The sequence below is a fragment of the Gobius niger genome (assembly GCF_951799975.1).
Source record: "Gobius niger genome assembly, chromosome: 16".
Lineage (NCBI taxonomy): Eukaryota > Metazoa > Chordata > Actinopteri > Gobiiformes > Gobiidae > Gobius > Gobius niger.
This window is the reverse complement of record NC_136867.1, coordinates 13,368,921-13,390,622: the sequence shown is the minus strand read 5'-3', so window position 1 is coordinate 13,390,622 and position 21,702 is coordinate 13,368,921. Positions and strand designations below refer to the sequence as shown.

The 21,702-nt window shown below is 37.6% G+C and overlaps 1 pseudogene across 1 annotated transcript; it reads right to left on the bottom strand.

Moving 5' to 3' along the window:
* Nucleotides 1–15,919: 15,919 nt before the first annotated feature.
* Nucleotides 15,920–20,776, bottom strand: LOC306976354 (calpain-2 catalytic subunit-like; annotated as a pseudogene). Its single transcript, XR_013794303.1, has 20 exons — nucleotides 20,482–20,776; nucleotides 20,311–20,380; nucleotides 20,088–20,206; nucleotides 19,880–20,013; nucleotides 19,614–19,788; nucleotides 19,167–19,241; nucleotides 19,001–19,086; nucleotides 18,861–18,935; nucleotides 18,631–18,791; nucleotides 18,338–18,513; nucleotides 18,041–18,249; nucleotides 17,882–17,954; nucleotides 17,745–17,813; nucleotides 17,388–17,445; nucleotides 17,242–17,303; nucleotides 17,092–17,160; nucleotides 16,938–17,016; nucleotides 16,633–16,749; nucleotides 16,055–16,107; nucleotides 15,920–15,946 (listed from the first exon to the last, which is right to left on the bottom strand). The product of XR_013794303.1 is annotated as a calpain-2 catalytic subunit-like (transcript).
* Between the last annotated feature and the right edge of the window lie 926 nt (nucleotides 20,777–21,702).

The following is a 21,702-nucleotide window of genomic DNA, read 5'->3' as shown; positions in this document are numbered from 1 at the left end:
CTTATGGCCTCAACAAACACCGGAAGCGTCTAGATTCACATAAATGCCCTGGCCACTTTCAGTCATAAAACACGGCCCTTTTGGACAAACAAGTGAATCATGTGTCTCCGTTTAGCAGCTGAATAATTTGGCTTATCAAGATAAAGCATGTTTTCAAAGAACTATTTTTGTGCCATTTAAAGGGCCATATCTATTCGTGTTAGTCGTGAAACTCAACATACATTCACTTCAGTAAATGTTGTTAATATTGTTCGATTGCAGTGCTTAAAACAATTTCTTCGCAATAACATAGTTCATTTAAGATCTTACCCCAAGCCTGAGCCGAGGGCGTTTTCTCCAGTTCAGCTTTACCGACGTGGGCGGGGTTAATTCGGGCTTGTTTATCGGAGTGTTCAGGACACAACGTTTTTTTTTTCCTAGGATGGGAAAGGCCACATTTGAAAACAACCCTAGTTTAAACTGATCCAAGCTACACGTACACGTAAACCTGTAGATCTAAACCTAACCCTAACCTTCAAAACACAGAAATCAATGGAAAAAGCCCTTTCCCATCCTAGGAAAAAAAAAAATTGCATCCAGGACAGTCCTGTAAAGACTCAAGGACACATCCTTATATGTCCTTTAGATGGCGCCATAAACCTCAATAGGCTCACCTCAAGCAGATACACGTTCACGTATGCTGTGATAAATAATTTGTTTTCACAATTACCAACATAACAAGATGATCTATATTTCTGAGAACAGAAACAGGGGTTGATGCTATGTCTCACAATTGGATTTATTATTGACAGATTGCACATGAGCCCAAGGCCCTATCCCCGGTTTATTGTAATTAAAGCCCTCTGTTATTCAAATGTCATTTATCATAGCATACGTGAACGTGTATCTGCTTGAGGTGAGCCATTTGAGGTTTATGGCGCCATCTAAAGGACATATAAGGATGTGTCCTTGAGTCTTTAAAGGACTGTACTTTGAGAGGTTGATGAGAACTACATGAGCGTACTTTCAGTTGCGGGAACCGGAGCAACCGCAAAGAAATCCACCGAGACAAGAGGAGAACATGTAAACTCTTCACAGAAAAGCCCACGTGGTTCGGGAATCGAACCTGCTTGGTGTGAAGCTCATTTTATTATGTTCATTTATTTTATCTCTAATTTAAATATCTATAATTGTATAACTGTGTAGTGTTTTCTGTAATTACTCATTTGTGGATCGCTAATCATTTAGAATGTATTTGGTGTTACAATTCAAAAGTGAACAATAAAAAAAAATCATAACTATAATAACAAACTTAAAATGGAATTACTGTATGCAAATGTTTTTCATTTTGATTTATTGCTTTATTTACTTGATTATGTTCACCTTTGTTATGCTTTTCTAATGAATGTAACAAGAATTATGAATTCAAATTCATTTTACTTCCAATATTTTTTTGCTTGTTTTGTGTCCATCAAGGATACAGCCTTGTTTTTTTCAGCTTCTACCATATGTGATAATGTGGCACAAAATCAGACCTGGAATTGGTTTCTTTGATCGTTTTCACACCATGACCTCATATAGTGTGTCACATCATAAAGTGTCATTGTCGTAGAGATTTTTGTGATTTATATTTTTATTGATTTTTTCTTTATACCAATATGACCGTGAGGTCAAAATTCAATCAAGGCGTCACATAAGTCGTACAAGTCACAGATTGAAGTGCAGAACACAAAAACAAAACGTTGTTTTTGTTGTTGTTTTTGTTGTTTTTTTGTTTTTGTTTCTTCTGTTTTGTTTTTTTCCCTCTTGATGAAAAAGATGAAAAAAATAGACAATACAAAAAATGTCAAAAATTAAAAATAAAAGGGGGGGGGGGGGGGGGTTACTAGCCCAAGGTGGGGGCCAAGAGGTCAAGGGAAACAAAAAGAACAACACACAAAAAAAACCTAACCGAAAACAGAAAATAATAATAATAATAATAATTATTATTATTATTATTATTATTTCAAAACATCACCTTTGTAAATAGGATTGTATCGGTGTCCATATTTGCCAAAACATATCTTGTTTCTCATTCAACTCAAAAGTTAACTTTTCTAAAGGGATAATCGAGGATATCTGAGCCAACCACATGTCCATTGTAGGTATTTGAGATGATGACCAATTTAGAAGAACACACACACACATTTTCTTGCCAGTGACAAGATAATTATTAACAGAGATTCGGTAGCCCTATCAAAGAGATGATCGGTGTTCAGATTTAACAAATATAATGATGGTGACATGGCAAATGAGATTCTTGTGATTTCCTGGATTACAAGGTGTACATCTTTCCAAAATCGGTTGATATGTTCGCATTCCCAGAACAGATGCAATAAAGTGCCTTTTTGTTTTTTACATTTATAGCAAAGGTCAGAATAATCGGGATACATTTTCTGGAGACGTACAGGTGTATAATAAAATTTATGAATCAGTTTAAAATTTTGTTCTTGAATTGATAGCGAGGTGCATTTTGGAAATGTTTTCTTACAAATTTCGGACCATTCTTTTGAACTAAAGGTTGTTCCCAAATCATGTTCCCAAGACTGTTTTAGTGGGTCAAAATCATTAGAACTTTGTTGTGACAAAAGGGCATAGAACTCAGACATCTTTCCCTTTAGCGATCTAGCTGAGATCATCGTGTATTCCAACTTGGACAGACAAAGTCTAAGCTTTTCTTCCTTTAGCAGAGAGTTTATGTAATTTCGAATTTGGAGATACTTATAGAAATCTCTTGCTGGAATATTGAATTCATTCCTCATTTGATCAAAGGATTTCATGATATTTTTTGAAAACAAGCTTGCAAATTTGGTAATACCCTTTGATACCCAATAGGAAAGTCCAATACTTTTTATTTGCTCAGGGATATCAGGATTTGAACATAGTGGAGATTGTAAAGATAAAGCTAAAGGGATATTTAAATGTTTCTTCACATCCTTCCACACCTGCCACGTATTGTGGATTATCAAGTTTGTCCTTATTTGTTCCACTTTTGTTATATTATTGATAAAAGGAATATATTCCAGTTTTAAAGGGCTACATATAGAAGATTCCAGTTCAACCCAGGTAGATTCATCTCTTTTTAGAAACCAATTGGTCATCATTCTTTTTTTTTTCTTTTTTTTTCTTCTTTTTTTTATTGTGACAATTACAAAGAAAAGAAAACAAGAACAACAGACATTACAAAGAACAGACAACAGATCTCATGTGACATTAAACCAGAAAACTTTTGGGAAGAATTTCATAGGCTGTATTGGTAGGCGTACTGGGCGTGTGTGTGTGAGCGCGTTTATGTGCGTGCGTGCATGTGAGAGCTTTCGTGTGTAATGGGAAAAAAGAAAAAAGAAAAGTAAAAAAAAGACGATAGAAAAATTATATTCAATTCTAATCCTTGTTGTCATTGTCATCATCAACACCGTCATCCATACTGACATTATACTGTATCTAATGAAAATCACAATTATGATTATTATATATTTGCATATATATACATATACACACACACACACACACATACATATACATATACACATACACATACACATACATATATACACATACACACACACAGACATACATACAGATATCAACAACAACCCTGTTAATAATAGGATAATAATAATAATGCTAGCAGTAGTAGTAATAGTAATAATAATAATAATATTCATAATCAAAGTCATGTTCAATAGTCTTATGATCACGAAATTACTTATTTTTTGTATTTTTTTTGTATTTTTTTTTCATCCATTTGTTCTCCACCATTCTGCCCCTGATCTACACTGCGTTCCAAATTATTATGCAAATTGGATTTTTGTGTCAAAAAGGTAAAAAAAAAAAACAATAATAATGAAACTCATGGATGGTATCGTGCCTTGGGGCTCTATGAATCACTGACATTAATCTCAGAGACCTGTAATGATTAGTTTTCAGGTTAAGCCCAGTTAAGGGAAAAACTACTGAAAAAGGGTGTTCCCCTTTATTATGCAGATCATCATTTTCAAGCAATATGGGAAAGAAAAAGGGACTTTCTGCTAATGAAAAGCATGAAATAGTTGAATGCCTTGGTCTAGGTATGAAAACCTTCGATATTTCATGAAAGATTAAGTGTAATCATCATACTGTTAAGAGATTTGTGGATGATTCAGAGCACACTCCGTTTTGTGCAGATAAAGGCACAATATGGACGGTTTCTGCCAGACAAACACATCACATTAGGAGAACAGATGCTACAAAGCAGCAGACAGGTATTTGAAGCTGCTGGTGCCTCTGGAGTCTCCCGAACATCAAGGTGTAGGACCCTCCAGAGGCTGCAGTTGTGCATAAACCTTCTATCCGGGCCTCCCCTAAACGGTTAATGGAATGCTGATGAACAGAAACGGCTGCAGTGGCTCAGAAATACATGAGGACTCATTTTCAATGAGGCCGTGTAACCCTGGATGGTCAGATCAATGGAGTAGTGGATGGTTGGTGAATGGCCACAATGTCCCAACAAGGCTGTGACGTTAGTAAGGAGGTGGCGGAGTCATGTTTTGGGCCAGAGTCATGGGGAGAGAGCTGGTCGTCCCCATTAGGCCCTTTTAGGCTCCCTGAAGGTGTGAAAATGACCTTTGAAATATATGTGGAGTTTCTGACTGACCACTGTCTTCTATGCTACAAGATGAAGAGCTGTGCTTTCCCTAACAAAATCCTCTTCATGCATGACAACGCACCATGTCCTGCTGCAAAGAAAACCTCTGCATCACTGGCTGCTATGGGCAGAAAAGGAGAGAAACTCATGATGTGGACCCCCTCCTCCCATGACCTCAACCCTGTTTGTTAGAGAAATAACAATGGTGTTCGAGAGGATAGATGAATGACAGGCAGCAGTCTGGATGTCTTATGCAGGAGAAGTTTATTTACCATCGGTGCGGGACCCGGAGACATGAACTCGAGACATTGCGCTAGTCCTACCATTCAAGTCTGTCTATGCTTCCACAGAAGAGGGATAAATACCCTCTCAGAGCGTCATACTGATACGCAAGCAGTCAGTGGCAGAGAGTGGCGCCTGAGCACCACAGTCAAGGCTATGACAGAGATAGTACGACTGTACAGCCTGACCCAGTATGATAAATAGCGATTTAATGTTATCCTCTAACACTCCTCCCTTTCAAAACTACAGTTTTCTAGTGGTTTTGACTAAGTGAAAAATCAAAATTAAACGCCAGCATAAAATAAACCTGAATCAACTACCTAAGTTTCAATTTAATCCAAACCCAAGATTTTAGAATAAAATCAAAATTCAAATGGTTTATCTATGCCCTAAGTGGAAGCATACACAGAATTGACATTTCAAAACAACATTCAACACTTCATGTGAAGTACCACAGTACATAGTTATACGGGTCATTGTGATGGAATTAAATGACCCCCCTCCCAGTGACCCCAAAGTACTGAGACATGTGCATCATTAGATTCACTAATCACCCAATCGGGGCAAATACTGCTACCAATAAAAACACATGCATCAAGTACTAAAGGCGTGTAAAAGGGGGTACCATGACCAAACCTCAAATCCCCGACCTGATTGCCAATTATCAGGGATAAGTAAAAGATCATGGCCGCCAATCAGTTTCTCCTGCAAATGATATATTATTGGTCCAAGTCAGAAAATGTACATACAATAAAATACAAACACAACACAATATTCAAAGATATGAATCAATCAATTCTCATGAAAATCATATTCACATATTAAGAGAATGCTCATAGCAAACTATTAATCATGAAACAATCTTCATACCGGATGGTTAATTTCAACACAACACTTGTGAGGCCCGTCAAAACACCTCCAGGTGCTCCAGATCTATACGGATCACGAGTAGACTATCGTGCCGTAACACCTCTTGGTGTGTCTTTGGGATTATTCTGCCCACACACACCAAGAGTTCCCTATTGTCTTCCAAGTCTTCAGGTTGAAATAGAATGGCGTGGAGAATTGGCAGCGTCCATTGAGAAGGGTGCAAGCTCATTCACTCGTGCACAATGAATTTTCCTTAAAATTCAAATCTAACGAGATCGTAAGTCTTATTATTTGTTATCCCTTGCTTCCAATGTTTTAATCAAGATTAAAAATAATGTTACTGAAAACTGCTAAGCAAGAAACCATCATTCAGGACAAAATATATTAAATCCTCTTATACTTCAGGCGTAATGGCCTCTGAAATAGAGCTTAAAACCCTTCCTTTTTGACCTAAACATACCTGCAATGAGTAACACACACAAAACATAACATGAAAGAACCTCACCACAAGATAACCAAGTATTGAATACCTGCCCTTTTATCTTGTGAATCTGTACCTGCAAAGTTATGAATTGAAATAAAATGAAATTGGTAAGTTGAATAACTAAGCCATAAAGAATAAGCACCAAAGATTAAAAAATATAAATGCAAAATCAAAATATAAGCTGAAAACTGACTGGACCAAAATGAGTAATAATATATAGAAAGAATAAACTAGAAAAATAGAAAATGCTAAAATAATAATAATAATAATAATAATAATAATAATAAAAATAGGTAATAATAATAATAATAAAAAATAGGTAAATATAGAAATAAAGTATTTTAAAAAATATGTCTAGCCTCACACTAAGTCCTAATCAATCTATATGCCTTTGTCGCTTTAATTGAAACAAACTGCCAACCATCATTGGTTTAAGCGGGAACAAATCCTGGCTTTAACGCTCCCTCGGTGTTGGCCACTAGTGACGGACTTCAGTGATATGGCCAGAAAAAAATAAACAAACACTAAATAAATGAACACTACATCTAAAATACATGCTGTAAAATTAAAAATACATGAAAGCTTATTAACTATAAAAGAGTAATAAAATATAAAATAATAAATGTCAAATATAAAGTAAATATGAATACACACAACTATGAAATAAGTAAATATAGCCAAGTAAAAATGTAAATATAGAATAAAAGCACTTATGAATATATAAATGAAAATAATAATGAAAAATGAATAATACAATATAAAATAATTAATGTAAAAAATGTAAATATAAAATGAAAGCACTTATAAATATATAAATGAAAATAATAATGAAATGTGAAGTAAATGTAAAAACAATGGGAGTGTGTAAGATGAATCTTTCCATTTAAACTTTATTCAAACTCCAATGGATGTGTGTTTGCCTTCCTGCCAGATCCAACCTGTCTCTCAGGTTGCCTGTGGAAAGAATGTTATACCTTGCAAACATCAACACATCAGTATAATTTCTACAAACTTACCGATTAAGTATGACCTTTCACCAGAGTCAGCTTCAGCCATCATGACATGAATATTAATCATTACTATCATTTGCAAGTTAAAATATTTGATGAGTTAATAAGTGTTTCTTTCTCTTGCTTGGAAACACAAAATAGATACACAAAGGATACTGATGCTCAGGCACGACCTCCAGACATCCAGAACAAACCGACATTTTCTTCTTCCACGTTGCCTCCTGCAACAATAAAGAAGCACACTCCGGCCTGCATAAGACCATATTTTATCATGCCATTGGTATTATTGTTCTCGGCTCATCAGCTCCCGTCCTGAATCAGACCCTCCTGCATCAGAATTCCTCCTGTAAATTCCCTGTCTCTGTGGGAAATTAACATCATCAACCTGGAAATAATATGGATTAAAACATGTTACACACTCACAATCAAAACAATCACACTCTTTAATATCATTGTATTGTAAATATAAAAAATTAAATCATGGCATTAGTATGTTAGTATTAAGCAATAATGGCATTACACATTTCCTATTTTCAGAACAACTGGGTTTCACTTACACAACACTTCTTTATTCTTTATTATGTTACGTTATTTCTGATACTTTCCCTGTGTTTAATTATCAGGTTTTGAACTTGAAATTAAACTACTTGCTGTATCTTTTGTTTTCTCATTATTTGTTTATTTAGATCAGAAAGAGTCACAATTATTTCTACAGACAGCAAATCTCCTCTGCTTCTTGGCCCCTCCTTTTTTTCAACAATTATAACGAGCTCCGTGTGCACCCAGAATCGTGATTAGTGTTGAAAGCTGGGCAATATACTTTTGAGGCCATAAGTGTGACCTTTTGAGTGACTCTTGAGATACTGGATTACACTGAAAACTCTTGCTAGTCCGAAATAAAACATGTTTGCCAGCACAAATTTCAAATTTGAAGACACCGCTCTACTTACACTGTATGCAAACCTCTTCATTAGGCTGCATACAGCTCGAAATCACAGCCTCAGATCTAAATCTAAGAACACACGATGCGTTCAAATCTGGATTCAGCCTCCACTGACAATTCTTTGCAAACAACACAATATTTCAACCTAAGCATCCTAAAGTCTTCCAATGTAAATGATCACCTTTATCATAAACGCTTCAAATTAACATACACCAGTATCTCCACTGATCAAAATTTAGGACTTCTCATTTTACCTAAAACCGAAACCAACAACAAAATCCAGAATCAACTGCACAGTCAATTTCTGTGCAGAACTCACTCAATTTACTTAAATTAAATTCACGACATCTTTTATCAATTTCAGAAAGTTCAGAAAGAACATAAACACAAACAACAAATTGTTAAGCCTTAACCCTCCTTGGGTACTAACAAAAAATTAATCCCTACAGTCCTATCAACAAAACTATTTCACACGAGTGGTAACTTGTGGATATTTATCTTTCAAAGTTATGTTATCGGCTGTTACAGATCAATGCAACTGCGCTACACAGTAATTTGGGAATTACTCTATTTTTGAGAGGCTAAAATGTTGTTTATTGCATACTATTACTGACTGAACATTCAAATCTCTCTGTCTGTCGTTTTATTATTTTATTTTTGTAAAAAATTGTTATCTCTTAAAATATCCAATAAAATGTATTTATTTATTTATTTTAACTTGATTATTTTTGCTGTTTAAGATGCAGACTCATTGACCAATTTGAGCATTCTATAGTCAAAAATATCAAAATGAGAAGAAAAAAAATAATAATTATAAATCGCAGCAAAAGAGGATCCCATGGGCCGCTGACCCATCGGCAAAAACACCAAAAATTGCTAAAAAAAAGTAAATATAAAATAAGTATATAGCAAAAAAACTTAAAAAAATGTAGGTCCAAGTGGTACAGAGAGCAAGGCATCAGACCTGGGCAAATTGTGAGCACTAGTCCTCCTGCAGACAACTGTTCAAGGCTTTCGAGGGGCAGCAGCAGCGGGGCTTTTGTTGGCATGTTTTCGAGGACAGTTTCTCAGCGAGGCAGAGCAGACTCTCAGTTCGGTGGACGATCAGTTTGGCGGACTTTCTCTTCGGCAGACTATCGATTCGGTGAACTTTCATTTCAGGGTCTTTGAGCAATGCACTTGGACCAATGCCCACGCAACGCGCAACAGGCCCTTGCCTTTCCCCATCACCACCAAAAATGGCAAAGTAAAATCTAAAATCTAAAACCTACAAAATTCAGCATGTCCTATTACGCAAAGCATCACAAAAATAAAAGCAAAAATTCTGTACTTTATCAAAAAAGGCCCATCCTCAAAAGAGTCAATGCAGCATGCTTGAAAGTAAGCATAGTGTTATTCATTTCTCCTTTTGTCTTTAATGTGTTTAATTTTAGTTGCCTTTAGGTTCTTAAAACCACATCACTAAGATTAAAACATCAAGAATTGAGATACTGTACTACAAGTTTTCTTTAAATCTTTAACTATATTTTACTATATTAAATTCAATTGTCTATTCCAGACTTAAATTAAATTGGTCTCTAAAGTTTAATTTACACATTTCTGGTCAGGACCCCCAAAAACCCTTTGCGAACTATTCGAGATATAAAGTGTTTAGTGATTTAGACAATGTCAAGCAAAACAGCACTTAAACTCTTTTATATTATTTGCATAATTTTCTTTTATTTGACCTCTATATTCAAATCAGTGCTGTTTGCAATTAGGAATTATTTAAAATTCATATTATCTCAGTGCTCGCTATCTCCTGGGGGATCCTAACCCCTACTTTGGGAACAACTGTTCCGACTAATGTTGGAATTTGTCAAGACACTTAGTTTGCATTCTAAACCTCTGGTTACCTTTGTCGCAAATATGTTTCTCCTAAACACAGTTTGGACTCCAGCTGACCTTGTCTTGAACCTTGTTCTCGAGGCATTACTTAGAAGAGCAAAGGAAGTGTTTTGACTACTCCAATCTAATCTTGGGCACAAAATGTAACAAAGCAAATACTTAAACTATCTTTAAAGGAACCAGGAAAAGCCAACCTGCCGTAATCTGGGCATCTCTCAATATTCAAATCTTTTATAAAGATTAACGATGTGCAACTCCTGTACAACTGAGAGCCTATATAGACATTCAGAGCCTAGAAAGACAGAGTTAAATTTCACTTTACCACAAGTCTAAACAGTGAAGACAAAATAACAAAATATAATATTTTTCAGGTCCTGGTACTTTTAGAACCAGGCCTACAAACTCAGGCTTCTCAAGCAAATCACAGCAGAACAACATTTATCCATCTATTCTATTATTGGGCTAAAAAACTAAAAATGCAAGCCATTTCAACTTCTCGATTGTACGCATTTTACTTTTAAATTTGTTTGACTGTGATCAATATCATTTGTTTTTATTGCTACTCACACACAAATCATGCCTTTTATTAACATAACTACTTGTAGTTATACATCTTTCCCTCATAGAATTTTTCCTTGTGTATTTTAAAACCCAGTTGTTATACTCACAAGTTGCAGCTAAAACAGAGACATTGTGACATTGTGACACCGGAAGTCAGTCCTCCACACAGTTCCTGTGGCCTGTAACAGATTATAAAGCAGCATCAATTCACAAAAATAACACATTTTTCAATTCATCATCACCGTCATGTGAACATCAATTGATTGTGATTCAAAATGCGGACATTGTTTACCCTACGGGGACTCTTAACTTGTATCATTGCTTTACCAATGCATTATCATTATTCAAAGGCATACCCCCCTATTCTATGAAATAGTTATAGCAAACAATGTTGGCATTTTGTTTTGTTAAACTGACTCAACAATCTTCCGAGGCAAGAGTTTATCAGGAACGCTCTGCTCATGGACCTTCACAGACAGAGACAAAACAATAACAGATAGGAGAAACAGTAGATGTGGACAGAGGAGACAAGGCAGAGACACAAAATGTGAGCATCACTCTCCCTGAATTATTCTTACTTTGAAATAAGTGAAAATGTTCATAATTTGGTCTAACATTATGTCATTGCATCTTGCTGAATGTCAAAGAAACCGAACAGCGTCAGGTCACCCCTAACAACACAATCTGTCCTTTGTATAAAACTGACAGATCCCTTACTTTGTTCATTCAGACCCTTGTTCTTCTTTGACCCTGTGTCCGTGAAAACTCTCTACTCTCGTAGTTTGTTGCTTGTGAACACGGTCGGTGTTATACAGCAAGACCTTCACTTATAAGTCCAGATATAGGTGAAATCTCTGGCAAATTACTTATGTGAGAGTAACATTACTTTGAAATAATTTAGTTTTTACTCGCTCAAGTGCAGTGGTGGAAAGCAACAAAGTAAAAGCACAAGTACAAGCAAAAGGTAAAAGTATGGGCATCTTACTTTTCTTTAGTAAATTTATGATGAATGAACCTCTACTTTACTTCACTATATTTTTCAATTGGGTTAAAAGTAAAGCATTTTATTTTCAAAGTGACCTCATTACGATGAACTGGTTAGACCCAATTTAGACTTGGTTTAGTGGTTTAGTCTTTTAAACCTTGTTTTAAACCCGGTTCAAACCTAGTCCAATGGTTTACTCCTTTAAACCTTGTTTTAGACCTTGTTTAAACCGGATTCAAATGATTTTAAAATCCTGCACAATAATCTCTTAAATACCTTCACCTTCCGCTTATAAAGCACATTCCACAATGCATAACTCAACACTTCTACTTAAGTCAAAATCATGTCAGATACCTTCACTTCTTCTCAAGTAAAAGAATCTGTATCTGCACTCTTAAGTAAGAGTGTCGAGCAATTCCTCCACCACTGGATTTTACTCGCTCAAGTGTACTCGAATGCTGTGAGTACTGAGTAACTGTGAGGATGGTGTTGCCTCTATTTTACTTTGTTGGTGTCAGTGTAATCTTATTACCAAAGAATGTACAGTTTTACTCAAATAAGCATGTTGTTATCGCAAAATAACTCAGTACACTTTATGTTCTCTGTGTGTCCATTATAGCCCTAAGAAAAAAATTCAAACAAACATCAAATAAACCAAGCAAACAAAGCAAACCAAGCAAGGAAGCACAGAATATGAAATATAAAAACATGGAAATAAAGATCTACTCGCTGCATCCAGAGCCATAGCCATCAGTTACATTTCTCTCAATGTTCATCAGTTGATTCTGGAGTTTCACAGTTAGATTAGAAATGAACAAACACAACAGCCTCCATAGGTTGTATATGGAGCGTACGTGTTCCTCTCTTTTGTGCACATCTCAAAAATCGGTGCTAAGCGGGTTATCTCTCTTAGGAGAAAAATATCCTAGGTTCATCTCCTACCCATAATCCCTTAGCACCAGTACAACTACTCTCTCTACTTCTTGTAACTATTCTATAGTCAGAAGAAAAATCAGCAGATGTATATTAAACCACAAGCTTTTATGACCACTAAAAACAGATAGTTCTATTCAAGTTTTCACACCAGCCTGTGGTCACAGTCCTATGACTGTGGCGTATTTCTAAGTCCAACTGCCTTAGTAATTAATTACACGGCCAATGTAATTATTACCGACTCAATATTCAGCACTTAGTTCAAAATTAAAAGTAACATGAAACAACAGCTTTACACAGTAGCCCACAGCTTTTGCTTTGACCCACACTTGCTATCCGTAAACCAGACATAGAGACCAGTGACCTGGACCCAGACTCGTTTACAGCTTTCTGGAGCATTCTAGCTTCCTGGCTATGTCGGTGTGAGGCCTTTTGTTTGACACTAAAATTAACATTAAACAAAGCTTTACACTCAAGATAGTCTATAATATGTGTTCCTCACTTTTGCCTATGACGGCTGGTAGATAAACAGTAGAGTCAACAAATTTAAAACCTGACCTACTCTAAACTGTATGCATGGAGCTTCACAGATTATTGCAGCTATTTCAGTTCAAGCTTTGTGCATCGGAATACCCCAGTCACGGACCTAAAGTCCCTACTCTCGACCGGAACCAAACATCCAGAATTAACCGATAACATGAGATTATGTCATTTTTACTAATTGTACGTTTCCCATTGCATTGTTCTTTTTTCTATCAAGCATGAACCTGGCAAGGCCATTCCCCCTCCCTTTTATCAAAGGATAAAAATGCACCTACCAGATCAGCTGTAGACATGTTCGTTGACGCCAAATCGTTAGAGAAATAACAATGGTGTTCGAGAGGATAGATGAATGACAGGCAGCAGTCTGGATGTCTTATGCAGGAGAAGTTTATTTACCATCGGTGCGGGACCCGGAGACATGAACTCGAGACATTGCGCTAGTCCTACCATTCAAGTCTGTCTATGCTTCCACAGAAGAGGGATAAATACCCTCTCAGAGCGTCATACTGATACGCAAGCAGTCAGTGGCAGAGAGTGGCGCCTGAGCACCACAGTCAAGGCTATGACAGAGATAGTACGACTGTACAGCCTGACCCAGTATGATAAATAGCGATTTAATGTTATCCTCTAACACTGTTGAGAACCTTTGGAGCCTCAACAAAAAACACTTCTATGAGGGTGGGAGGCAGTTTTCATCCAAACGGCAGCTCTGGGAGGCTATTCTGACATTCTGCAAAGAAATCCAAGCAGAAACTGTCCAAAAACTCACAAGTTTAATGGATTTAAGAATTTTGAAGCTGCTATCACACAAGGGCTCCTATGGTAAAATGTAACTTGACCTGTTAATATTTTTTTGATTGAAATAGCTTTTGATTTCAGTAAATATGACCTCCTAATGCTACAAATACAACAAATGACCATTTTCAGTTAATTACAAGCTTTAAAATGTATTGAAACGATGAGTTGCATAATAACTTGGAACAGTGGATTTTGAGGTTTTTACTATATTTATTTTTGAAAAAAATACTGTTATCACTAGGAAATTTTTTCCACCACATTTAAATGATCCTCTACCAGGTAAAGACTTGAAAATTATGCTGACTCTCATTTGAGTTGACAATTTAGAAAATCTTTGAAAAAATGTCATTTGCATAATAATTTGGAACGCAGTGTATATCTGTATTGTTGTTGTTGTTTTTTGTTGTTGTTTTACCCTAAAATGGGCTACGGTGCATTAAAAGGACAAGAAGTGCTCACCTGGGCAGAAATACTGTCCCTGTAAGCACTTTCCCACCGACCTGAGAGCTTGTGTGTGTGTGTGTGTTTTTTTTGTTTTTGTTTTTTGTACTATTCCACTGTGATGCATTAAAAGAAACAGAAATGGTGGGGGACAGACAGAGATTGAGTTAATATGCAATATGTTACCACCACTACTACTACCACAACACTTAAGGGGTGGTAAAAAAGATGGTGAGATAATAATGACAATAACAACAACAAAAAATACAAAAAATACATGGAAATGGGTTAGGAGTGCGTGCATGTGTGCGTGCGTGTGCGTGTGTGTGTGTGTGTGGTATAATGAATGGTGTGGAGAGGAGTTACAAGGAGTTGGCTCTCAGACAGAGGAGAGAAAAATCTGGGACAGAAGAGTAAGAGACGGAGCAAAAGAGATTAGTTGGTCATCATTCTTAATTGGGCCGACCAGTAATAAAACTGAAAGTTTGGCAAATTTACACCCCCTAAATGTTTGGGCTTTGTGAGAGTGCTATACTTGATTCGTTGGTGTTTATTTTTCCAAAGGTATTGGGAAATATTCTTGTTTAACTTTTTGAAAAAATGCATTGATAAATAACATGGTAAATTTTGAAACAAATAATTTAGTCGAGGGAGGATATACATTTTAATAACATTAACTCGCCCAAAAAAAGAAGTTGGCAGTGATGACCATCTGGTTAAATCTTCGTTAATTTTACAGAAAAGCCCACGTGGTTCGGGAATCGAACCTGCTTGGTGTGAAGCTCATTTTATTATGTTCATTTATTTTATCTCTTATTTAAATATCTATAATTGTATAACTGTGTAGTGTTTTCTGTAATTACTCATTTGTGGATCGCTAATCATTTAGAATGTATTTGGTGTTACAATTCAAAAGTGAACAGTAAAAAAAAATCATAACTAATAACAAACTTAAAATGGAATTACTGTATGCAAATGTTTTTCATTTTGATTTATTGCTTTATTTACTTGATTATGTTCACCTTTGTTATGCTTTTCTAATAAATGAAACAAGAATTATGAATTCAAATTCATTTTACTTCCAATATTTTTTTGCTTGTTTTGTGTCCATCAAGGATACAGCCTTGTTTTTTTTCAGCTTCTACCATATGTGATAATGTGGCACAAAATCAGACCTGGAATTGGTTTCTTTGATCGTTTTCACACCATGACCTCATATAGTGTGTCACATCATAAAGTGTCATTGTCGTAGAGATTTTTAAAGCAGGATTGTTCCTGGACGACTAAGAGCATTCACAAACATGAAAAATGGTTATAGCAAAATAGTAAAATGATCACCTTAAATGAATGTTTACAATACAAAAGATCTGTCTTGCAACAAAGCAGCTCGTAGCACAAGTTGTGGAGGTTTTGAAATGCTCAGCAATCAGACAGTTGGGTTATTGTACAAAAAAGAATGGAGCAACACTTGGCACTTCTCAGTGTCGGTTTAGCCATATATGGATGTTGCTTTTACATGAAAGTGAAGATCTGACAGTTAGTTGTACATGGAGAGGTACAGCCACTGCAAAATAGAGAAGAGAACAATGAGAAAGAAAACATTTACACAAAATTTGCTTTAAAGTTGACAGCTCTTGCAAATTTGATCAACAAAATAAATAAATACACTCACCTCAGTCTCTCGAAGTGTCATTGACTTTCCATTGGACATTTTTTTGAATATTTCTAAAGTAAAGAAATTGAGGTTAAATGATGAAAATCAGTGGCACAGAGGCAAAATGAGCACAGACACGATTTGTTTCATGAAAGTGGACTGAAACACGCGTTGGTTGTCACACTGTTTTTTCACCAGAGGCCTCTGTTCATCAACAGAACAGATCACAAAACCACACTTAAATACAGGTGTAAACCCTTGACTTGAAGTTGGCCTCTCTTCATTTTTATATTGTACTGCAATAAATAGTTATTATTTATTAACCTTCAAATTTGTGGGATGGGCTGTCCCTATTGGTATTAATGGATTGGTAATGGATATAAGAAAAAAAAAAATGTTTCTTTAACTTGTACAAACTAATGAACAATTAGGTCACTAGTTCAGGCAGAGCTGACCTCCTGAAGTCTGAGCTGGCTCTCACATGGATTTAGACTGAAAGTTCAATAATTGTATAATTCAAAGCATCATCTATAGCCACAAGCTAAACATCTGACACTTTAAAAATTGGTAGTAGAAGGAAGCCTGCAGATACGTACTGGACATGCACTCGAATCGAAGCACGAGGCTGATGAAGTTTTCCAGAGTCATGTGACCAGAAGAGGCTCCATAGCGCACGGCCATCAGGTTGAGCATGTCATCACTCACCCTCATTCCTAAAGCAAAGCAAAGAGGATATTAGCCACGTGTCATTTGGAGATGCAGTTGGATAATTTGTCAATGTGTGTTTTTGTTGCAAATAAGGTTCTTCCAGGTTCAGCTAAATGTTAAAAAGCTGCTTCTATATTACCACAGAAGAGACAAATCAGTTGTTGCAAACTGAATTTCACAGCAGGCTTCTTACCTATGGCCATGATAGCGTTCCTCAGCTCACTCATAGACAGTGTGCCAGTCCGTGATACATCAGTACGGAAGAAAATATCCTGGTTTTAAAACAGAAATTGTCAAACACTCATAAAATATAAATATTTTAAGGGTAAACTTGACATACTTCCTACCTTGAATGTTGTGATTTTACCCCACAACTGAATAAATTCTGCACTGTTCAGTTTCCCTGTAATTGATGACTTGTATTGAGTCAAGGCATCCATTAATTATTGGACGGTTGTTTTAGGTTTTAGCAGCATGATTTGTATTGAGAAGGATACATCCATGAGAGCGACCATGCTGCGACAGGCATCGACACTGAAACCACCAGATTTCAAATCTCCTGAAAAGATGGAAAATACACAGTATTAGGTTTTTTCAGGGAGATCTTTTACTTTTGATCTTTATATTTTATCTTTATATTTACCTTTTAAAATGTGTTCATTCAGAATCGTCTGGAGCAGCTCTGCATCCACTTCCTCATACTAAAAAGGTAAACAATATTTTGTTTAAAAAGATTTCAGCTTTAGTCTTAGTTAAGGTGATAGTGTAGGCAACTTTTCTCGACAGTAAAATCGAATACCCCTCAGAAAATCAGCGCCACAGAATCCAGGATTAATGATGCTGGAGAGCTATTATCGCTTCTTCACCAAAGCCTTTGAAAAACTAGAAATGCCCACTCCTACCTTCAGGGTTCCAACTCTCTTGGTGAGAATCAAAATTGTTTGTATGTCTTTACACACTGTAACTATCGTGGCATTACTGTAACATTTTGAGTAGTTACCTGATCAGAAAACTGTCGGAATAGCATTTTCTTGTTGTTGTCCTTTGTTTCATTTTCTTCATGCGAGTGCTGGGAGATATTATATTATTTATATCATACTTCTCAGTAGGGGGAAAAATGTAATGCATTTTACCGACCTGTTCCCCCTCCTCATGACTGTGATTATGGCCCCCCTCCTCATGGATGTGGTTCTGGACACTGGAGCTTTCACTGCCAAGAAACAAATACAGCAATGACATTGTTTTTTTGTGTGCATTTGCATTGATTATGCATTGTTTTAGTCTAGATGGACTGACTGGACGTGGGTTTCGGCCTTGGAGAGGATGGTCAGCAGGAAAGTAGCTGTCTCGTTGGGCTTGAACGTGGATGGCACAATCAGGTATTCTCCAGGCAGCAGCATCACAAATTCCATCACCTCACGCGCGTCCAGGTGTTCTTTAGTCTGAGCCACCACTTTGTTCGTTTTAAAGAAAGAAGCAGGAAACTTCCCTTGGACTCCCTTGTACTTGTACATCAACAAGAAGAAATGTATTATAGTACCATATTCAACCTATGGAACAATGCTATAAAGAAAGAAAGTTATGCTTTCTTACATTGTCCGGCACGGCAAAAATTGAAATTCCAATGCCACAGTTTTTCACCAGTCGTCTGTTCCTCTTATCGGGTTTCTGCATAAGTGACACCAGCATGTTCTTTTCCCCTTGGCTCGTAGCACACTTTTTAAACGCGTCAATCTTCACTCGATACTGTGGATTTGTCCAGAAGCTATCTGCACGCAAAATGGATAAACCTTTCTTGTTGGAATTATATATTCATATTCTGGACCTGTTGGCAATTATTTATACAATATTCTTTCTTCTCTTGTGTTTTGCTTGGGAAATATTACCTGGGTGGTTCAGGCACCCTCCTGCTGTGGTACCTGCCAACCATCTGCCCTCATAGATGGACTTTTTCCAGTGACAAGTGGAGCTTCCGTCCAGAAAGTCAAGACTCAGGCAGCAGATGTCCATGTCTGAGTAGAACTTACAGAAGTCCTCCAAAGGCATCCTGTTACAGCAAACAGTAGGTTTTGTTATCTCTCTCTTTAAGAAAAATAATCAAACTAAATATGTTTACCAAAACTCTCCATCGTCAAACACCTTGAGGCACATGTCACGCTCTTGGGGGCTCACCGTCTGCCAGAGCGGTGACCTGCACGATATAGTTGGTTTAATAACTTTCTCCAGGAACATTGTGTAGGCAATGTGTCCTCTTACTGATCGCTCCAGTCTCCATTCCATTCCCCTGTGCCCCATGGGTTCCACAGACGCACCAGCCTCTCAAGCCGCCCTCTGCTCATCATCTGACAAATGAGCAAGTCTTATACACGAGTTTGCAGATACTACTTTGCTTTTAACAGCCATGTTTCTACAAAGGTCATACCTCTTTGACCCCAGTCACAGCATAGGCATGACCTTGCACCAGTCCATTTGGCAGGACAGTGTTCTCAGATGTGGCCTGTGAATGCAGGCAGCGTTTAGTCAGTGCAGTTTACTTATTTTCTTTGGCCACTAACCACACTTATCTCATTACATAATACAAGCATCAAATTACCTTGTGGTAATAAATATTTTCACATGGGAATTGTGCAAGTGATTGGCACCTGCATCTGCATATATTGGTCTGTATCCAAAATGCCCAAAGTTGTTTATTTTAAACTTTAGAAAGAACTTGATTTTCTGGTTTTGGCTCAATGATGCCTAGAAAACATTATAATAAGAACACTTTTCCTTCCAACCATAAAAGCCATTATCTTTTATGTTGTGTTAATATGATTTTAGGCAATTCCTAAATGCCGCGATCATAATTATTTTGTTGGACTTCGTTTACCCCTTGAGGTGTTCCACATCCCATGAGTGACTTTGACTTCCCCGCTCTGCACATGAGCTCCCAGAGGTTTGGGGGAGGACTGGACAGTTCCACACAGATGTGCACTCCTCCAGTGAAGTCCGCCAGCGCCTCGGCCGGAGTCCCAGAATTCATGTCCGAGTAGGACCCACACACTCTGACAGAAACATGTTTCATCTCATGAACATCTCCTCTAAAACTAGTATTTTTCTGAAACAAATCATTTTTAAAACATAAGTGTTACATACTTAGCATAGGCTTTTTCCAGTAGGGCGGGCCAGAACTCAGTGGGGTCTTTTGAATGAACAAAGATCAGTCTTCCGTTGATTGTGGGGAGTTTATCGTCAATTACAACGTCCACCCACCTCCCGAATCTCCAGAACTGAGAGGCACCAATACAACCTTTGTATCAGTTTTTATAATTGCAGCATTAAGTCCCAAATAGAGAATGTTTACCCTAAAGTGGAACAGACCGCAGTAATTCTCCTCAAACATCTGGTCCTTTGGGACAACCTGAGCCAGGATGGCTTTCTGGAATGTTAGAGCTCCAATGGATGCTAGGAACCAACAGTTCCCTGGCAAATACAAATAATAATATTACTGCACAATACTATTTCAATTACATCTCACACAGCCATTAATTTTAACAATACTCAAAAAAATAATAATAGTATCTTACCAACCATGCCTTGACCAAAGTCAAACCTGGAAATACCATCAACAACTAAAGATGGATTTGAGACAAGTTTCTAGAAAATAATTAAGTTAAAAAAAAAACACTCATTTAACGTTTATCTGACATTTTATTTTTTGAATGATCTGGACCATGCTTTCATCAAGCCATACTCACCCAAGGCCTGACCCACTTCACTTTGCTCAGGTCTGAAGGATTCAGGATGGTGGGTCCGATGGATCTCCTGTCAGGGGAAACATGTCATCGATGTAGCGGACCTGTCGGATCAAACAATACTGCTTGAGCTGCTGGTAGTCCTGGTTGAGGAACTTCTCGGGGGTGTCTTGGCTTCCGCAGCCGTTTTCAGTGTGCCTCGCATTAAGGATGCTCTGGCAAACTCCTGGGACTGCCATGGCGCTGTGCTTTTTGGGCTCCAGGTATGTCTGTTTGGAGGCTTCTCTGCAGTGTGGGCATGAACTGAAACTCAATTGGACCTTAGTCCTACCCGAGAGAGGTGTGGAAATTGAGCAGATTAAAGGAACTGTGACATTTATACAAGCTTGTGTGTGCCTGAGGCGTTTGGTACCTGCATAGTCATGACTTTTGCCAAGTGAACACGCCTCCATCCCATAGACAGACAGCTTCAGAATCAGTGGCGGCGCTAGAGATTTGTTCCAAGGGGTGCTTAGGGGGTGCTGAGGTTTTTCATGGGGGTGCTCACAAAAAAATTACATTTTGAGGTCGATTAGACAACATAACACACGCACGTGCACCCGCAAATGCGTAATTTTCTGTTCACAATTGCGTCCAAGCAAACGCACCAGCAGTCTTTGGGCTGCAAAGGCGTCGTGAGCTGTAAATGTCCTGTGTGGAGGAGGAGGACACTCTGGACCTGCCTTTAACTCCAGCGGCACCGAGGAGCCTCCGTGAGACGGTTTTATGTAAACCCCCGGGAGGATGTTTGGCCAGAGGAGCAGGTCCTCGTGAATGTGTGGCACTGCTCTCACATCGTAATCTCCCTTCATGCTCCCCTCACTCTCTGCATCCTAGAGCTGCTTTTATCTCGACCACAGTTAATGTTAAAGTTGAGCTGATTGTCAGACGGATGCCCACGACTTGAGAGAAGGGCACCGCGCTCGTGACTTAAGTCAACTTTTTTCCGTGTTGTGCGTAATTTCCCCAGCCAGACTTTGGCTCGCTGCTGGAGGACTCGGTCTGTTGTTGTTCTTCAGGTTGAGAAGAGCACAATAATAACCTCTGAGCCACAGGAGCAGTGTCTGACTTTATAACATCAGTCTAACTTCAGCTCATTGATATATTTTTGTAATAATGACCAAGGAGTCAGGCTCACCCCGACTACTGATGCTGTCGCCGAGCGTGTGCTCTGGGTCACGACCG